This window comes from Oncorhynchus keta, chromosome 22 (genome assembly GCF_023373465.1).
Source record: "Oncorhynchus keta strain PuntledgeMale-10-30-2019 chromosome 22, Oket_V2, whole genome shotgun sequence".
Taxonomy (NCBI): domain Eukaryota; kingdom Metazoa; phylum Chordata; class Actinopteri; order Salmoniformes; family Salmonidae; genus Oncorhynchus; species Oncorhynchus keta.
This window is the reverse complement of record NC_068442.1, coordinates 8,731,669-8,751,177: the sequence shown is the minus strand read 5'-3', so window position 1 is coordinate 8,751,177 and position 19,509 is coordinate 8,731,669. Positions and strand designations below refer to the sequence as shown.

General features: G+C 43.3%; 1 protein-coding gene and 1 long non-coding RNA gene across 4 annotated transcripts in view; both read left to right on the top strand.

The window, feature by feature from the left end:
- Positions 1-19,509, top strand: part of LOC118400820 (neuron navigator 2-like) — a 151,738-nt gene that overhangs the window by 9,049 nt on the left and 123,180 nt on the right. The window lies entirely within an intron of this gene.
- LOC127910582 (uncharacterized) lies at positions 15,848-17,777 on the top strand. Of its 3 annotated transcripts, none has more exons than XR_008075347.1 (3): positions 15,848-16,988; positions 17,047-17,336; positions 17,638-17,777. It is a non-coding gene; the product is annotated as an uncharacterized LOC127910582 (long non-coding RNA). The 3 variants fall into 3 exon arrangements; XR_008075346.1 differs by lacking the exon at positions 17,638-17,777 and adding an exon at positions 17,458-17,544; XR_008075345.1 differs by lacking the exon at positions 17,638-17,777 and adding an exon at positions 17,429-17,544.

The window sequence follows — 19,509 nt, the reverse complement described above, 5'->3', positions numbered from 1 at the left end:
TTATATTAAATGAAGTGCCCTTTAATATAGTCCAGATGTTAAGTTCAATAAATCTGATTTTTTAATATGAATAAAGACTTTTTGAAGTGACAAAATGCTGCATTTTGACGTGTCCCTCCGTGTCCCCTCTGTGACTTCTAGGAAGATTTGATCAATCAATCAAATTGATTTCTAATGCCCTTTTTTCTTTACATCCGAAGATGTCACAAAGTGCTGACACAGAAACCCAGAAACCCAGCCTAAAAAAAGTTTTCACCGTCATTGTAAAAGCCCTAGTCGTTTTGTTTCTTTGGCAAAGTCAATTTTGAATATGATTATTTATTTCATGTGATTAGTGATTCATTTACGCCTGTCCCTCTTTTTCAGGTTCAACTCTGTTACATGAACTGAACTCGTTTATTAATATGGTGAAACTATTCATATTTTGATACGTTTTTCAAAAGAAACCTTGAACATCTAATAGAAAAATCGTAGTGTAAAAACAGGTGAGCTGGTTCGTCACTTTTTGGTGGGAAACTGAGCGAGTCAAGCATAACACATCAACCCTGTTACACATTGATAGAGGATACCTAGTCAGTTGTCCGGCTGAAATGTGTCTTCCGCATTTAACCCAACCCCTCTGAATCAGAGAGGTGCGCTGGGTTGCCTCCTCATCTCCTGCGCCCGGGGAACAGGGGGTTAACTATTTTCTCAGGACAACAGATTTGTACCTTGTCAGCTCAGGGATTCGTCATCCAGCAACCTTTCACATACTGGCCCAACACTCTAACCACTAGGCTACCTCCCGCCCCATATAAGACAGGCTAGAACATTTTTTACAATCATTTTTGGGGTGAAGCTTGCATTCAATTGCCCCTCCCTGTTGCACACAAGATTCCATTCCTCCTATCACAAGGGGAGTTATGGCTGATTTAAGATGAAATTGTCAACCATGTCACAGTCAACCCGGTTACAGTCAACCCTGTTACAGTCAACCCTGTTACAGTCAACCCTGTTACAGTCAACCCTGTTACTTTATTTGGCACTTAATAGGCACTTACTATAGTCTTTTTTTTACCCCCTTAAGATGGGAAAACATATTTTTTGTATTAAGTTGAAAATGTGCTCTTTATGACAGGATGTATAAAATAATATATATATATATATATTTATATATATATAAAAATCACCAAGTTACCCAAAAGGGACTCATTTTGTGGGATAACCCTTATATTGACATGGTTGAGGAAGTGTGGTATCCGGCTGCAATGATGAGTTCACTTTGGAGGAAACATACAGTATCTGAGAGCTACTCTTCAGGGACAGGATGTATTGCAGTCGGTAATAGAGATCGTAAAACGTGTTTTCATCTGAGAACCAGTGGCGGGACAAAATCCCATTAAAAGTTTAAGGCTCCCATTTCAAGTGGAACTGCCAGCGGTTTAACTACTTTGCCGATATGAAACAAACAGACAATCATACGATCAGTAAACAATATCAAATTCCCAGTTTATGCTACAAAACCAAATTTACAAGAGGTTTTAAAAGTAGGTTCTATTTGATTCAACGTTCCATGACGTACACTAAGGCATTTTTGGCAGTATGGATGGATGCAGTTCAATGCATGATTCATATGATTCACCAATAGATTTATTGGTATAAAGAAATATTGCTCTCAGATTGTAAGTCACATTGTGTGATGCCTTCATTCGGGATGAACTGTTTCAGTTTCAATGACTCAATATTTGGGGGGAAAAAATGGAAGAATGTAACTAAGGCTGGCAAAGTCAATGCAATCGAACTGGCAAGGGAAATGATCACAAGTCAGTCATAACGTGGCTAATATGCTAGCGTATCTATTTCTGTAGCAAGCTAAAAACACAGAGCCTAACGTTAGCTAGATAGCTAGCTGGCTGCAAGCAGGATGTCATGTCATTGGAGGAGTCGGTGAGTGACTAACTATTTCCCCTCGTATTGATTTTCCCGGGGCAGACAGCGCCGACTTCAAGCAATGCCCATGGCAAAATGGGCTACAACCCAGGATAGAACCAATAGCCCAGTCGATCAGGGGATTCTGCCTCTGGAGCCAGGACAACCCCAAAACCACAGGTGCATGAGGTGATTCGATGGGCAGGATCTGCATAAACTCACTGTGATTACCCTACACTCTCAGGTTAATGGGACACGTGGTGTGGGTGACTCTGCCAATAGAGCGCCCATACAACGCTCTGACGTTCATGGGAATGGAGAGGGGTGGTGTGGGGATTCCCAGCTCCGACACCAGGTAGTGTCCATAAAGCTCTCGTCGGCCACAGAGTCTATGAGCACCCGAAGAGATTTGGACTGGTCGATTCACAACAGGGTAGCATAGAGAGGGGTACGAGCAATGGAAGTTGGAAACTCCCCATATGGCTCACCAGCGTACTCGTATTAGTACCTCCTTGATGATCCTTGTTCTTTAATGGGCAGGTAGATAAAAATGTCCCATAGCTCCACAATGCAAACAGCTCTGGGTGTTAAGTCTGTGTATGCGCGGGGCCTCCTGGGTGGCGCAGTGCTAGCTGTGCCACCAAAGACCCTGGGAGACCCAATCTAGCCAGAGTCACCAGAGACCCAATCTAGCCCTGCCCAGTAGCATGGGCTCTGGAGGAGATGACTCGACAGCACTTGGTGACCTCCGAGAAACTTCGGCCGACATCAGATTCACTCGGAGATGTGGGCTTCGGGATTTCCGGGATTCCTCAGAAGCAAGGTGGAAATTGAGGACGAACGTCGGCGACAGGGAACAGACTCTCTCTCCCTCCTACGTTCCCGTAGCCGCCCATCGATCCGGATGGTCAAGGCTATAAGGGAGTCAAGGTCCAGGGGCAGCTCCCGAGCTCGTCTTTAATCACCTCCGACAACCCGGGAAGGAATGAGTTGAACAGGGCTTCCGGGTTCCAGGCACTCTCAGCTGCCAACATGCGTAAATCCACCACGTAGTCTTTCACACTACGGAAATCATAACGTAGTTGGAGCAGCTTACGAGCCGCCTGTCTCCCAGACAACAGAGAATCAATCACTTTCCGTACCTCCTCCACAAACTCCTCCAATCTGAGGCAAACGGTGGATTGTTGCTCACACACCGCCGGAGCCCAGGCAAGTGCCCTCGACGGACATCAGTGTTATCACATACACTATCATCAAGCGATCCGAGGGAAATGAAGAGGGCTGCAGGTCAAAGATGAGAGAACACTGGGAGAAAAATGCCCGCCGGGATTGGGGATCTCCAGCGTAGCGCTCCGGGGGAGGTAGGTGGGCTCCTTCGGAAGCTGGGGTAGATTGGGGAGAAACACCGCTGGTAATGGGGTAATTGACAGTCTGGGGTGTCACTGTAGTGGCGGGCTGCCTCACAGACATTCCGCAGAATTTCTCCAGCAATGTGTTGAAGGCACAGTCCTGACGTTCCTCCGAGGTCTGGAATCTTTCCAGAAGACCTTGAAGTAACTCCTCGTGGCTTCCAATGGTGGCTCCCTGGGAGGATACAGCGTTGCGGAGCTGGTCTGAATCTGCTGGGTCAGTCATGTACTCTCACGACTCAGGCTATGATCCAGATGCAGACACGGGAGGCGGATAGTACAGTTCTCAGATCATTTATTAGAAACACGGGGCAGGCAAAGAGTAAGTCGAGTGCAGGCAGAGGTTTGTGATCAGGTCAGAGTCAGGCAGGTACAGGACGGCAGGCAGGCTCGGGGTCAGGGCAGGCAGAGGTTCATAATCAGGTCAGAGTCAGGCAGGTACAGGACGGCAGGCAGGCTCGGGGTCAGGGCAGGCAGAATGGTCAGAACTGGGAAAAACTAGGAAACAGAACTAGAGAAACAGGAAGGCGGGAAAGACCGCTGGTAAGACCTGACAAGGCAAACTGGCAACAGACAGAGTATAAATACACAGGGGATAATGGGAAGATGGGCGACACCTGGAGGGGGGTGGAGACAAGCACAAAGACAGGTGAAACAGATCAGGGTGTGACACCTTATTGCTATAGAATTTTTACAAATGCCTTAGTATACGTAATTCCCAAACATTCTAAGAATTTATGAAAACGTGAAAATGACTATCTCTGCCAGCTTGTCAGAGATTTTTTTAAAGTATTAGATTCTTCCTGGGGGTGTATATGAACAGATTTGAATAAGATTTCATGTTGCTAAAATGCTGTCAGTTCCACTTTAAGGATCACTATTGATTTAAGAATTGATTTTATATTCTAGTTAGTGTATGTTTTACTGTGTCCTCCTTCGCCTGAAACATGAGCTCTAAACCAAGGAGAATATGTGTAAGGAATTACCAATGTGATACAGGTTTCTGTCTCAAGAAGTAGAATTTGTCATCAATATTCAAAGAATGATAATGATGAGTGCAAATTGTAATGTCCTTAAAAATATATAAAATTCATGCTTGAATTGAATGTGAGTATGGCATGTTGGCATTTACTTGGTATCTCAAACAAACCATATGACACAGAACACCTCATATGGAAATTTGGCATATCATTTGCATAAAGGTGACAAGAATCTGAAAGATCCATGCTGTAAACCTAGTTGTGGAGATGCCTGCTCCACAGATGGTCGTTTGATTCAGTCATGAAGGAGCAGTTTGGCCCGCAGCCAACGCTAATCTACTAGCAGTCTCTGGAATATAAGTATAAATGGCTATAAATTAATTTAAATGAATTAACTTGTGAAAATTACTGTTCTCATCTCATACCTAGACTGTCACTGGCTTGGGTGTCAATGGTAAATGTTTATCAGATATGATCATTCGTATCACACTCCTTATGAGTTTTAAGCAGCACCATTAGTCTCGAACCCATTGATAGTGTCTCATTGAAAGCCCATACTGAATGTGTTTTATGCCGTTCCCTGATGACTGTCCTTCTGGGATACAGTAGATGTTCAAGCACACTGATAGTTGGAGAGATTTGTGAGGAATGTTGTGTGTTTGACCCAGCGTTTGAAGCGGACAAGCCAGTCTGGATGATTTAAACGCAGCAGGGCACCAGCTGAAACTGTACTATAAACTCTGTACTATAATCTACACCTGGATTGGATGGCTTCTCCGATGGACCAACTGAGTAATGGATTAAACTGTAGAACTGTAAGATCTCGTTGCCAGATGTTTTGGATCAGGCTGCAGCAGAGCAGAAGCTGGCTAATGGACACTGGCTGACGATGGAGAGGAATTTGAGCCCCAGACAGACTCCTCACCCCTCCATCTGTTCAGAAGGTGCTCTTACACCTGGACACCTGCCTCACTGCCTGTAGGAATGCATCCCTCACACTAAACTATAGTTCAATGTTCTGTGGGGGTGGGCGCATGCATTTTTAATGGAAGCATAACTATATAAAATATTGAGCAGTATATCCCTGAGGCTGTTTAGCTGAATATACCTTTCCCCAGTTTGATATGCTGTACATACAACATAGTGGTCACCCCTGGTGTCTCAACCCGACTTCCTGTTTCCTCAATCACATAAGCTGCTCTAAAGAGTACGACTGAGCTCCAGACTGCTGGAACATTGTTATAGGCAGACATTCAGACACATTATGCAGGGCTCCTCCCCTGCCTCTCTGTCAGGGTTTTCCTGTGGTGAAGTAGAGGAGGACCAAAACGCAGCGTGGTTATATTGACTCATGTTTAATCAAAAACTGATAAACATGAACACTACAACACAATGAACGTGGGAAAACCAAAAACAGCCCTATCTGGTGCAACACACAGAGACAGAAACAATCACCCACAAAACCCAACACAAAACAGGCTACCTAAATATGGTTCCCAATCAGAGACAATGACTAACACCTGCCTCTGATTGAGAACCATATCAGGCCAAACATAGAAATAGACAAACCAGACACACAACATAGAATGCCCACCCAGCTCACGTCCTGACCAACACTAAAACAAGGAAAACACATACGAACGATGGACAGAACGTGACACTCCTCCTGCTGTTTTCTAATGGAGGATGCCTCCCTCGTGGGGTTATTGATGACCAGCTGTCAGGCTGCCATTGGAGGAGCCAATTAACATGGAAAACAGGGCATTCATTAATAATAATGTCCATCTGGGATTTAGAGACTGATTCATCTGGCCTTTCTGACAAATGTGAAAGAACCACAAATACCGTGGAACAATTTTAAAAAAAAAACTTTATTTAATTAGGCAAGTCAGTTAAGAACAAATTCTTATTTACAATGACAGCCTAGGAGCTGCCTTGTTCAGGGGCAGAACAACAGACTTGTACCTTATCAGCTCAGGGATTCATTCCACACACCTTTCAGTTACTGGCCCAACGCTCTAACCACTACCTGCCGCCCCTCGAACAAAATGAGGAACATCTGTAAGGCTGAGACCTATTTCCCAACGACCCTGTGTTGGTGACCCCGACGCGATACTTAGGTGCTCATTAGCGCTATACCTCCATCATTTGTGCGTTCCTGTTACCTGTGCCTCGGTACTCTGTAACAGTAGTATAGTAGTGCTAACTCAGAGAGGCTGCTGCCTACATGGAGACCCAATCACTGGCTGCTTTAACAAATGGATCACGAGTCACTTTAGATAATGCCGCTTGAATAATGTTTACATATCTTACGTTACTCATATCATATGTATATACTGTATTTCATACCATCTATTGGTATAAACACCTGCGAACCATGTATATGCGACCAATAAAAATGTGTTTTTGATTCGATTCGATTTGCCCCAGATCACTATGTGTTATTTAGCAGTAGGAGCTTGCTGCGCGTTTCTTCACCCAAGGCTGCCCCTGTCACTTCGAGGTGACTTCCGTCACTGCGTTCAAGCGAGGGCAGACTCGCCAGCGTGCAGCAGCGACGTCTGGATGACATCATCTCCTTATTAATATTGCAATGAGAGTAGTAAACCCTGTCTTCACGTCAGGTTGCTGTGATTCAGTCTGGCTGGCTGTCTGGAGGTCTCCGTGGAACTGCTGTGGTGTAGCTGGGAGGAGCCTGGTGAGAGGAACTTCCAGTTATACACGCTGATCACACTTTGCTACGGTGTAGGAGGTTCTTCTCTCTCTCTCTCTCTCTCTCTCTCTCTCTCTCTCTCTCTCTCTCTCACCCCTGTTGTAATACAAATTTGTTGTTTCCTTTCTTCACTGCAAGAGATTAGCATGGAGGGTTGTGGCCCACTGAACAGCTTATCAGTGTGTGTGTGTGTGTGTGTTTGATACAAGTGTGTGTCAAATACATTTCCATGGTACTGTTATTGACTGCATTGTAGGTCTTTGTTGCCATACAGTGTATGCTGTTCTGAAAGTGTGGGTAATGCGACTCTGGTTTGCTCATTAACATCAATGACCGTGTCGAAGTATCACCGTGCGCCCGATTCCGCGTATGCATCAAATGTGCACGTGAAGTTGCCAACATTGTTCATCTTGGAAAGCATCTGACGACTGCCTTCCATACAGTACCTTCCGTCAAATCAATGCTACTGGTTGAAGTGCTATACTGTAGCATTGAATGCACAGTCCAAGGCCAGACTATTTCCATTGGGCATGTCCGCCTATGCACTGAAGTATCCCTGCAGGATCTCATCCCCCTGTCTCTGTGCCTCAGGAGAAGCTGGTAGTGGGTCAGCCAAGTGATTCTGTAGTAGGCTACTGGCTCCCCTCAGAAGATCGATGGAAGTAGCATATTTGCACACGGTATGTTCACCTGACCTAGCCAATTCATATGGTTATGATAGGCTCCCATATGGTGCTGATGTGAGAGGGAAGGAAGGAGCCAGAAAGACACCAACATTAGCAGGATCAGGCCCTGAGTGTCAGGAGACAGTGGATTACGGCTGTAATCTGCTCGATTGGCTCATCTATTGCCTGTAATCTGCCGTGTTGTCTCAGATCTGGCATTGAGATAACTGCCTGTCAGGGAGCTTAGCCCCCCAAGGCAGCCCAGCCAGCTGCAGGCAGTAGAGGACAGCTTCTGCTGTTGGGTTACTGTCCAGGAAACCTAACCTGGGAAAATCCTAAACTGCAGAATGGGCAAAAAATAGGTTGAGTCAATGTCATTTCAAATGAAAAAATCTATTGTGATGACATTGAATCAATGTGGGAAACTAATTGGATTTGAAAAAAGTCATCAACGTAAAGGAATTTCATTTCATTTCATTCAACCAACTTTTAACCTTTAACCTTAAATGAGGCCAGAGACTCTGCAGCCCTGACAGTTAATGAAAGTGCGTTCCACAGCCGAGGAGACGCACAACTGAAAGCCCTTTCACCCATCATTTTTAATCTGTTGTGGGGCTGCTGACGGGAGATGGACTTGGAGGAGTGAAGGGTAACGTGTGTGGCAGGAGGGTAGGATAAAGTCAGACAGGTACTTGGGTCCAGAGTTGTGGATAGCTTGGTAGGTGGGAACCAGAATTTTAAAGTCAATGCGTGAGCATATGGAGAGCCAGTGGAGTTTGAACAGCAGTGTGTCACCCTGCAACCCACTACTGCCTTGCCTGCTAAGCTAAGCTGGGTTGGTTCTGGTTGGTCACGGGGTGGGAGACCAGATGTGGCTGGAAGTGGTGTTGGAGGGCCAGTAGGAGGCACTCTTTCCTTTGTGTAATTCAAAAAAAAATATTGCAGTGATGGGAACATTGCCCCATGTAGGTTGCTGTCTTTCAGATGGGATGTTATACTGGTTTCCTGACTCTCTTTGGTCACTAAAGATATCCCATGGCACTTATCAGAAGAGTAGGAGTGTTCACCCTGGTGTCCCTGGATAAATTCCCAATCTGTCCCTCATGGTCACCTAATTATTCCCAGCTTCCAATTGGCTCATTCCTCCTCCTCTCCCCTGTAAGTATTCTCCAGGTTGTTGCTGTATGAGAATGTGTTCTCAGTCAACTTACCTGGTTACATATAATAAATAAAGGTGTGGGTGAGGACACGTACAGCACAGTCCAGGACATATTGTAGCCTTTTTAGGATTTAGAAATGCAAACTTGGAGTGCATTCGAGGTTTAATAAGGCTTCTAAAGTTTAAAATTACTTTATTTCCCCCAACGAACGTGCATCAACCCCTACAAAAAATATCCATTCATTATTATCCACATAATAATGAAAATGTCCTGTTGCTGCAGGATTGTTTTCCTTCTGTAGGAAACTGGCTCCAATTAAGATCCTACATTATTAGGAGTTAGCGAGACTAACAGATCTGGGTCCAGGCTAGGAGACTCCAGCCTCTGGTACACTCAACTAGGTCTGTGTTCGAGTTGCAGATGGAGACAATGTTGAAGTCTGGTCTTTGGTTGCAAAGTGTAGTTGGATGACCCCCGACGTAGATGTTTGCGGAGTGTGATACAACACGGGTTTGTTATGTTCTGACGAACAGGATCATGAGTGCAATAGTGGTTGTACGTCGACATATGGTTCAACTTCTCTCGCTCTCTCGATGTCTCTCTGTCTCTTTTGTCAGTCTGTCTCGCTCTCTCGCACTGTCCCTCTAGGTAAGGACATGTCTAGTGCCACTGAGCAGAGGCTTATTCTGTTCTACTCCTCATTCCTTTCTCTACTTTACTCCCGTTCTTTTCCTCTGTGTCTCTGCCAGGGGCTGTGATCTCTGTGCTCCGTGGACAAAAAGAGCTGTCGGGATGATGTGATCAGGGCAGACTGGTGTTGTGTGAGGTAGGCAGGCCATGCCAGAGCTGTGCCACACTACAGATCAGCGACTTGTTTCAGGTCACACCTTGCACTGTCACTTCAGATCTTTGGACATTTTTGGACTAGTGAAGTGTATTCTATCTAATTCAGAATAATGGATGTGTCAGATGGCCCTGACTCATAACTACCAAAGCACACGACTGTACTCTCATCCTCTTTGGAAAGTAGCACATTCAAGTGTAACCCTCTCACCAGGCTCGAATTTGACTCTCACGGTATTAACTTAGCTAGAGTATCTCAACAGCATGGGGTGTTAGGTGAGAAGGACATCTCCAAGAAGAATCCCTATTGTAAACTCTCTTGGGTGATGACAAATAGGGTATTAACTTCAGATGGAATGATTATAGATTGTTGTTATTGTATAAGGATATATTTTCCCATGCATTCAATTCAATTGAAACAGGAAATGACTCCACCAAGGTAACATACACAAGGTTCAAAATGTGCATTATTACATTTTCAAAATAAAATAAAATAAAAAAATAAATGAAAATAATTAACCCCAATGAGTCGTGCACACACGATGTCCAAATTATTTCAAGCCTGCTTAAACCCGTTGGTGCGCGTTGGAGCTTAAAACAAAATGACGACACACATAAAGTCCCAAAGCACCCCACCATTGTGGTTACTCACTACTCGTAGATATTCCCTCAGTGAAGTATGGCAGTTCCTTGCAAGTTTCCTCCCAAGATCCACAGCAAGCACAGCTATCAATGCAGACAGCACTCCTTAGCCGTAACCGATATCCCATGGGAACATGAACTCGTTAATCTTTCCCAAGCAATTCTCTCTCGGTGTCACACGATGCTAGGCTAACCTCAATGCTGCCAAATACCTTCACGATGAGACGGTAGCTTCAGTCTTTACTAAGTCTTTCTTAACAAAATTATAACAACTCTCTTCTAAAATAAAATCAGTATTTTCCTTCAAAACTCGATATGGGTTTTGTTCTATTTCTATCGTCTTCTTTTCTAATTTTTCTTCACCAATGGTCATAATGTAATGTCCATCCTTTTCTCAACGTCTCTCTCCCTCTTTTTTCCCCCAGGCCTTCCGTTAACCAGGTCAACTCTCATAGGCCACAGCATAACAAGCGACCTTATTGGTCAAAACTTAAACTTAAAAGTAAACCAACCTATTCACTTATACATCTCCAATTAATTATAACAAATAAATAAAATACTTGGTTCTAACAAGGGTGTTACACAAGTATTGAGTAAACTGGGAGAGGTACACTGTACACGACCGGTCAAGTTTTAGAACTCCTACTCATTCAAGGGTTTTCTTTATTTGTACTATTTTCTACATTGTAGAATAATAGTGAAGACATCACACCTATGAAATAACACACATGGAATCATGTAGTAACCAAAAAATGGTTAAACAAATATATTTTAGATTCTTCAAATAGCCACCCTTTGCCTTGATGACAGCTTTGCATACTCTTGGCATTCTCTCACCCTGCTTCACCTGGAATGCTTTTCCAACAGTCTTGAAGGAGTTCCTACATATTCTGAGCTTTTCCTTCACTCTGCGGTCCGACTCGTTCCAAACCATCTCAATTTGGTTGAGGTCAGGGGGTTGTGGAGGCCAGATCATCTGGTGCAGCACTCCATCACTCTCCTTCTTGGTAAAATAGTCCTTACACAGCCTGGAGGTGTGTTGGGTCATTGTCCTGTTGAAAAACAAATGATAGTCCCACTCAGCGCAAACTAGTTTGGATGGCGTATTGCTGCAGAATGCTGTGGTAGCCATGCTGGTTAAGTGTGCCTTGAATTCTAAATCAATCACAGACAGTGTCACCAGCATAGCACCCCCACACCATAACACCTCCTCCTCCATGCTTTACGGTGGGTAATACACATGCGGACATAATCCGTTCACACACACCGTGTCTCACAATTCTCCAATTTGGTCTCCAGACCCAGGGACAGATTTCTACTGGTTTAATGTCCATTGCTTGTGTTTCTTGGGCCAAGCAAGTCACTTCTTCTTAATGGTGTCCTTCAGTAATGGTTTCTTTGCAGCAATTCGACCATGAAGGCCTGATTCACACTGTCTCCTCTGAACAGTTGATGCTGCGATGTGTCTGTTACTTGAACTTATTTGGGCTGCAATTTCTGACGCTGGTAGATATAATGAATTCATCTTCTGCAGCAGAGGTAACTCTGGGTCTTCCTTTCCTGTAGTGGTCCTCATGATAGCCAGCTTCATCAATGCACTTGATGGTTTTTGCGACTGCACTTACAGAAACTTTCCAAGGCATGATGTTTCCACCCCCATGCTTCACAGTAGGGATGGTGTTCTTTGGATGCAACTCAGCATTCTTTGTCCTCCAAACACGACGAGTTGAGTTTTTACCAAAAAGTTATATTTTGGTTTGATCTGACCATATGACATTTTCCCAATCTTCTTCTGGATCATCCAAATGCTCTCCAGCAAACTTCAGACGGGCCTGGACATGTACTGGCTTAAGCAGGGGGACACGTCTGGCACTGCAGGATTTGAGTCCCTGGCGGCGTAGTGTGTTACTGATGGTAGGCTTTGTTACTTTGGTCCCAGCTCTCTGTAGGTCATTCACTAGGTCCCCCCGTGTGGTTCTGGGATTTTTGCTCACCGTTCTTGTGATCATTTTGAGCCCACGGGGTGAGATCTTGCGTGGAGCCCCAGATCGAGGGAGATTATCAGTGGTCTTGTATGTCTTCCATTTCCTAATAATTGCTCCCACAGTTGATTTCTTCAAACCAAGCTGCTTACCTATTGCAGATTCAGTCTTCCCAGCCTGGTGCAGGTCTACAATTTAGTTTCTAATGTCCTTTGACAGCTCTTTGGTCTTGACCATAGTGGAGTTTGGAGTGTGACTGTTTGAGGTTGTTTGAGGTTGGTTTTATACTGATAACATGTTCAAACAGGTGCCATTAATACAGGTAACGAGTGGAGGACAGAGGAGCCTCTTAAAGAAGAAGTTACAGGTCTGTGAGAGCCAGAAATCTTGCTTGTTTGTAGGTGACCAAATACTTATTTTCCACCATAATTTGCAAATAAATTCATTAAAAACCCTACAATGTGATTTTCTGGATTTTTTTTCTCATTTTGTCTGTCATAGTTGAAGTGTACCTATGATGGAAATTACAGGCCTCTCTCATCTTTTTAAGTGGGAGAACTTGCACAATTGGTGGCTGACTAAATACTTGTTTTGCCCCACTGTATATGTTTTTGTTGAACACTTTTTTGGTTACTACATGAGTGTGTTATTTCATAGTTTGATGTCTTCACTATTATTCTATGATGAAGAAAATAATACAAATAAAGAAAACCCCTTTTGACTGGTAGTGTATGTCTGTAGATATGTTGGCCAGAGCTGTTATTTGCTGTTTGTTCCTCAACTGAGGGATGTGTGGTGTCCGAGCCGTACATTTAGCACACAAATTACAGAAGAGGATGTTCTGCTAACAGGTTCTATGACATTTCCTTGCACAGTCTTTTGCAGGAAATGCTCAATCTATGTGTATTAAATCCATTATCTGTGAAAATTCTACTCTCTTGAGCTGTCTGACTGAATAGATATTCCTTTTTGCCAAATGAATTGAGGAGGAATGGCTGGGCATGCAATGCTGAGTTGCCCTCTTGGCTGACTGCATCTCAAGCACATCTTTTCAAATCAGATTGGGAAAAGAGAACTGTTTTGAATAGGTTCATTCATCCAAGTTAATCAATGATAGTTGTGGCAGTTATGTGTTACCAATGAGTTACCAAACTGAAATAACCAAAACGGAAACGGCTAAATTCTCGGTTCATAAACCTCACAGGCTGAGGCACTCATGCAGGACCCATCAAGCGTTTTATTTCAACTATTTTGTTGTGCTGTAATCTCATCAACCATGGTCAGGTCTGTCCATGTAATCCTGTATCACAGAGCTGTGCCAGAACCCTGGTAGGGAACGACTGGTCAGACGGGGAGAGAAGAAAGGAGGATGAAGGAATGAGAGGAGGAACAGAGTGGTGAATTTCGTTATACCCTGAGCGGGCACGGTCCTTCTCTATGAGGATCTAGTCTGGGATGTATGGAAACAGGGGATGTAGTGAAAGGGGCACGTTCTCTTTCTTCCCCTCCCCTCCCTCCCTCCTTTGTGAGGGGAGATTGAGCCAAGGTCCGTTAATAAATAAATAAGTGTGTGACTAAGGATCACCTCATGGTGATGTTTTTTTCAAAGGGCAGAACCCCCCCCTCCTCCTCCTCCTTCCTCCTCTCTCTGGCTTCCTCCCTCCAAGGCTTTGCGTCGGTAAATAATAGATGAGGCGCCTGCAATACTCCACAATCACACAAGGTGACTGGACAGACTGCGAAGGGCTACAAGGTCTGGCCAGGTTTACAGGCACAAAACAGAAAGAGAAAAAAAAGGAATACCGTCTGACTGTACATTGTTGTGCTTGTGTGTTGGAGTGATGGAGTGACTTGCGCGCTGAACGGAGTTTACTTGAGCGTCTCTGTACGTTGCAGTCGTGTGAATGTTTGATTGTGTGCTATTGCATTATTCGAGGAGTTGTTTTGGAGGGTTGTATTATCGCATTTTTTGAAGTAGTTGTTGTAGAGCACTGGCATGAAGCAAGAGAACGGTCATTGAGGAAACCTGGTAAAAGTTCCTGGTACTTAAACCAGTGATATTTGATCCCTTCAGCACAATGCAGTGAAGGAGAGCTCTTGTGTTCAGTCAGCACTCTCACTGTGTGGAGCTACAATCTAACCCACAGAACAGCTCAGTTCTACCCTGTTAACTTCACACACGGACATTGACGGGTTCCCAGCCTTATAAAGAACAAGGCATACATTCATGTCTCAATACCTCAACAGGATGAATTGTAATAGAAGGAATCTATCTTGTATTATTTCACTCAGGTCATTTTTATTCACACATATCAACATTTAAAACACAGAGATTGAACATAGAGACACAAACTCAGGGGAAAAGATGATGTGGGAGAAGTGCCCCTTTAATTCAAACAAATACATTTTTTATGGAGTTTACCGTCAATCCAATAAGGGGTAACCTTGTGACCAGCCTGATAAGGTCACGCATTTCTTGTGGCAAAGAAAGAATCAGTGTATGCTGCCCTCACTTGGCTCTTGTGGGTAGTACAGGAATTAATTCACCACAGATTGTGAGAACAGCAGCGGTGCAAAGGAAGGAGTAGCAACTGGAGTACTTTCATTAGGGGATGTAGTTAAGTCTCGTTCGCTCAGCACATGATATACTGTTCTGTACCTCCTGGTGGTCATGTTCTTATTTGGATTTGATTTGATTTGTAACCGCAGCTGTGGTCCAACTGATGACCAACTGAAGGACTTAAAAGAGCATTAACCTTTCCTGCCACACTCGGTTATCATGTAGAAGAGGCCCCTCACAGTCCAAACATATAAAGTTAGCTAAATATATATATTACTTAGTTATTGTTTGGTAATGAATAATGACATAAGATGTCCTCAGATTTGTGTGGCGTCAGTCTGTCCGTGATGATGTGTTATTGCTTTGTGGGTTTCCTGTCATTACTTTTAATAGAGTGGGCTGTAATAGGCCTGGTGACTGTGGCGGGCGGATGTTGGAGTAGATGGATGCCATAGTCCAGGGTACGGACTGACTTGAGTCAATAGTCTGCAATGCGCCCAGTTGCTAGGGCAACCATAGAAGTCGCGTAATTCAAAGCTGACTTGTTTTTACCTCATGCGTTCATGGTGGCCTCTAACAATCAACTGAATGTCTGAATTGCCAATGTAACCTGCTTACTAGTCCTAATGCCCTGTAGATACGTCCAATGATGGAAATGTGGGATAAAGCTTTTCTTACTTCAAAGGATTTAGATGTACAGTGCATTCGGAAAGTATTCAGACCCCTTGATTTTTTTCCACATTTTGTTACATTACAGCCTTATTCTAAAATGGATTAAATCGTTTTTTTAAAGTTTGTTTTATTTTTATACCCCTAATCAATGTACATAATGACACATCAAAACCAGGTTTTTTGAAATTCTTGCAAATTCATAAAACATAATAAATATTCAGACTCAGTACTTTGTTAAATAATAATAATATTATTATATTATATTATTATATTACTTTGTTAAAGCACCTTTGACAGTGATTACAGCCTCGGGTCGGCTTGGGTATGACGCTAAAAGCTTGGCATACCTGTATTTGGGGAGTTTATTTGATAGGAAAAGAGTTGAAAAACTACAAATCTCAGATTTCCCACTTCCGGATTGGATTTTTTCTCAGGTTTTTGCCTGCCATATGAGTTCTGTTATACTCACAGACATCGTTCAAACAGTTCTAGAAACTTCAGAGTGTTTTCTATCCAAATCTATATGCATATTCTAGCTTTTATGGCTGAGTAGCAGGCAGTTTAATTTGGGCACGCTTTTCATCCAAAATTCCCAATGCTGCCCCCTACCCTAGAGAAGTTAACACAGGTGGACTCTAATGAAGTTGTAGAAACATCTCAAGGATGATCAATGGCAACAGGATGCACCTGAGCTCAATTTTGAGTCTCATAGCAAAGGGTCCAAATACTTATGTAAATAAGGTATCTGTTTTTATTTTTAATACATTTTCAAAAAAGTCTAAAAACCTGTTTTCTGCTTTGTCATTATAGGGTATTGTGTGTAGATTTATAAAAGGGAAAACAAGTATTTAATCCATTTTAGAATACGTCTGTAACGTAACTTGGAAAAATCTAAGTGGTCTGAATACTTTCCGAATGCACTGTACTTCTAAACACCAGACACACCAGAGACACCGTAACAAGGTATTTGACAATGTCACAAGTTCATAACAATATCACAAGTTGATAATATTAATACTGTGTTTAGAGGGTTGCTATAGCTATCCTCGTCAAAGGACTCTTTATGTCCGAGGAGACTCTGTGAGCTGCGATGTTCACCAGAACCAGCAATAGCTGCTCTAATCTATTGGCATTGGTCCAGAAGAAGTGTCTTAAGGGTCTTCACACATCTGCTTCCTCTCTCCCTGTGCCCTCTCTCGCGCCACCTTAATGCCCTCCTGTTCCCAGCACTATTTATATACCCTTTTTTATCGACAGGATGACAGCACTCTTCACTGCTGAAGCTTTCCTGGCTGCCCCTTTGACCTGAACCAGCCAGGGAAAGAATGCCAACCGTGATGCACTGTTCTGTGGGTGTTAGTCTGCTGTCAATCACACAGGGTTTTTGCTGTTAGAAAACGTTGATATGAATAGTCCTTGGGTAAGGTTTCCATTATGAACAGTCCTGGGGTAAGGTTTCCATTATGAATAGTCCTTGGGTAAGGTTTCCATTATGAACAGTCCTGGGGTAAGGTTTCCATTATGAATAGTCCTGGGGTAAGGTTTCCATTATGAATAGTCCTGGGGTAAGGTTTCCATTATGAATAGTCCTGGGGTAAGGTTTCCATTATGAATAGTCCTGGGGTAAGGTTTCCATTATGAATAGTCCTGGGGTAAGGTTTCCATTATGAATAGTCCTGGGGTAAGGTTTCCATTATGAATAGTCCTGGGGTAAGGTTTCCATTATGAATAGTCCTGGGGTAAGGTTTCCATTATGAATAGTCCTGGGGTAAGGTTTCCATTATGAATAGTCCTGGGGTAAGGTTTCCATTATGAACAGTCCTGGGGTAACAGTCCTGGGGAAAGGTTTCCATTATGAATAGTCCTGGGGTATTATGAATAGTCCTGGGGAAAGGTTTCCATTATGAATAGTCCTGGGGTAAGGTTTCCATTATGAATAGTCCTGGGGTAAGGTTTCCATTATGAATAGTCCTGGGGTAAGGTTTCCATTATGAATAGTCCTGGGGTAAGGTTTCCATTATGAACAGTCCTGGGGTAAGGTTTCCATTATGAACAGTTTCCATTATGAATAGTCCTGGGTTAGTTTCCTGGTCCTGGGGTAAGGTTTCCATTATGAATAGTCCTGGGGTAAGGTTTCCATTATGAATAGTCCTGGGGTAAGGTTTCCATTATGAATAGTCATGGGGTAAGGTTTCCATTATGAATAGTCCTTGGGTAAGGTTTCCATTATGAATAGTCCTTGGGTAAGATTACCATTATGAATAGTCCTGGGGTAAGGTTTCCATTATGAATAGTCCTTGGGTAAGGTTTCCATTATGAATAGTCCTTGGGTAAGGTTTCCATTATGAATAGACCGTGCAGTATTAGCACGCGCTCCAGCAGGTATATCTCTCTGGTCACCCCCAAAACCAATTCTTTCTTTGGCCGCCTCTCCTTCCAGTTCTCTGCTGCCAATGACTGGAACAAACTACAAAAATCTCTGAAACTGGAAACATTTATCTCCCTCACTAGCTTTAAGCACCAACTGTCAGAGCAGCTCACAGATTACTGCACCTGTACACATAGCCCATCTATAATTTAGCCCAAACAACTACCTCTTTCCCTACAGTATTTATTTTATGTATTTATTTATTTTGCTCCTTTGCACCCCATTATTTCTATTTCTACTTTGCACATTCTTCCACTGCAAATCTACCATTCCAGTGTTTTACTTGCTATATTGTATTTACTTTGCCACCTTGGCCTTTTTTTGCCTTTACCTCCCTTATCTCACTTCATTTGCTCACATCGTATATAGACTTATTTATACTGTATTATTGACTGTATGTTTGTTTTACTCCATGTGTAACTAACTCTGTGTCGTTGTATGTGTCGAACTGCTTTGCTTTATCTTGGCCAGGTCGCAATTGTAAATGAGAACTTGTTCTCAACTTGCCTACCTGGTTAAATAAAGGTGAAATAAAATAAAATAAAAATTAAGGCTACTGAGTTTTGGATCTTTTCAGTCAAGACTCCAGATTAAAAAAATAAATATATATTTAACCTTTATTTAACTAGTTGAGGACAAATTCTTATTTACAATGATGGCCTACCAAAAGGCAAAAGGCCTCCTGCGGGGACGGGGGCTGGGATAAATAAAATAAAATATATATATATATGACAAAACACACATCACCACAAGAGAGACAACAAAACACTACATGAAGAGAGACCTATAAGACAACAACACAGCATGGCTGATCCACCACTGATTCAGCTGATGTTATTGCTGAAGCATGTATAGCACCTGTGTTGTACTCTCACATGCGATCAGATGCTCACCATGTGGATACTGGACACGTAACTGTAAGCCACTTCATGTAGGCAACAGCTTGAGGCGGTTGTTTACCATTCAGGTCTGTTGCTGCCCTATCACTATAGAACAAAACTGTTGTGTTGGTGATGTTGATACAGTACGTGAGCTCTGTAAGTGGATTGAGGTGTTGGAGGATGCAGAACAGGTGGTGTGCAATGTGTGCCCCCCACCCCACCCAGTGAACGTCCCTATAACATACTGCGCCTAGTCAAAGCATCCATACATTAATATCTCTGCCCCTAGCCCCTCTCTCTTTCGACCAGAAACTTTCTCTGTTAGCCCGCTCTCTCTGTGTCATTGCTGTTCATGTGCCTTCGTTGGAAGCCCCGCTACGTGACTAAAACCCGAATGGCGTGGCGGTGACGCGCTGTCTACAGCGGGGATGGGAAGCGCGGGGCCCCCCATTGACTTTAGTCACTCACACTCAGATATGGTATGATGCTGGGAAATAGGGATGTCACTTTGGTCATAACTTAGGGGCTCTTACACCGTTAATTGAGTTTAATATGATGATTAAATACAGCCATATTAGCTCATCTCTATTAGTCTGAACATCTCTTCAGCCACATCTATGGATTTATGATGGGAAGTTCAGCAGACTGGCTCATTGAAAGGAGACC